This window comes from Sapajus apella, unplaced genomic scaffold, assembly GCF_009761245.1.
Source record: "Sapajus apella isolate SASKATOON/1434 unplaced genomic scaffold, GSC_monkey_1.0 scaffold254, whole genome shotgun sequence".
Classification (NCBI taxonomy): Eukaryota; Metazoa; Chordata; class Mammalia; order Primates; family Cebidae; genus Sapajus; species Sapajus apella.
Genome location: NW_022437194.1, coordinates 201498 through 202457, shown reverse-complemented (window position 1 = coordinate 202457; position 960 = coordinate 201498). Strand labels below are relative to the sequence as shown.

The 960-nt window shown below is 46.5% G+C and overlaps 1 protein-coding gene and 1 pseudogene across 2 annotated transcripts in view; both read right to left on the bottom strand.

The window, feature by feature from the left end:
- LOC116545288 (zinc finger protein 98-like) overlaps positions 1-960 on the bottom strand; it is a 37367-nt gene that overhangs the window by 34983 nt on the left and 1424 nt on the right. The window lies entirely within an intron of this gene.
- LOC116545285 overlaps positions 1-960 on the bottom strand; it is a 16682-nt pseudogene that overhangs the window by 14768 nt on the left and 954 nt on the right.

Below are 960 nucleotides of genomic sequence, written 5' to 3'. Positions count from 1 at the left end.
TTTAAGAAATGAAGAATATGATTTTTTTTTTTTTTTTGAGACGGAGTTTCTCTCATGTTACCCAGGTTGGAGTGCAATGGCGCGATCTCGGCTCACCGCAACCTCCGCCTCCTGGGTTCAGGCAATTCTCCTGCCTCAGCCTCCTGGGTAGCTGGGATTACAGGCACGCACCACCATGCCCAGCTAATTTTTTGTATTTTTAGTACAGACGGGGTTTCACCATATTGACCAGGATGGTCTCGATCTCTTGACCTCATGATCCACCCGCCTCGGCCTCCCAAAGTGCTGGGATTACAGGCTTGAGCCACCGCGCCCGGCCAACATGATTATTTTTTGAAATGCACACCTTTATGCCCTTTGTATTATAAGTATTTTCTTACCTTTTAAACTCTACGAGTAAAATGCGATTTACACTTAAAAAAAAACTAAAGTCGGCCTGGCATTGTAGCTCCCACCTGTAATCCCAATACTTTGGGAGGTGAGCAGATCACAAGGTCAGGATATGGAGAACATCTTGGCCGACATGGTGAAACCCCGACTCTGCTAAAAATACAAAAATTAACCCAACGTGGTGGCGCATGCCTGTAGTCCCAACTACTCTGAAGGGTTGAGGCAGGATAATCGCTTGAACCTGGGAGGCAGAGGTTGCTGTCAACCGAGCGCTACTGCACTCCAGCCTGGGCGACGAGAGTGAAACTCTGTCTCGGAAAAAAAAAAAAAAAAAATGAAAGAAAGAAAGAAATTACTACATTGGGGGAAACAAAATTCAGGCTTAACCAACGATAAACTTCCAAGTAAGCTCTGACTTCAAAACCAGGAAATTTATACGCTCAAGATGAAAATTAAGAAACTACATAAGGCCGGGCGCGGTGGCTCAAGCCTGTAATCCCAGCACTTTGGGAGGCCGAGGCGGGTGGATCACGAGGTCAAGAGATCGAGACCATCCTGGTCAACATGGTG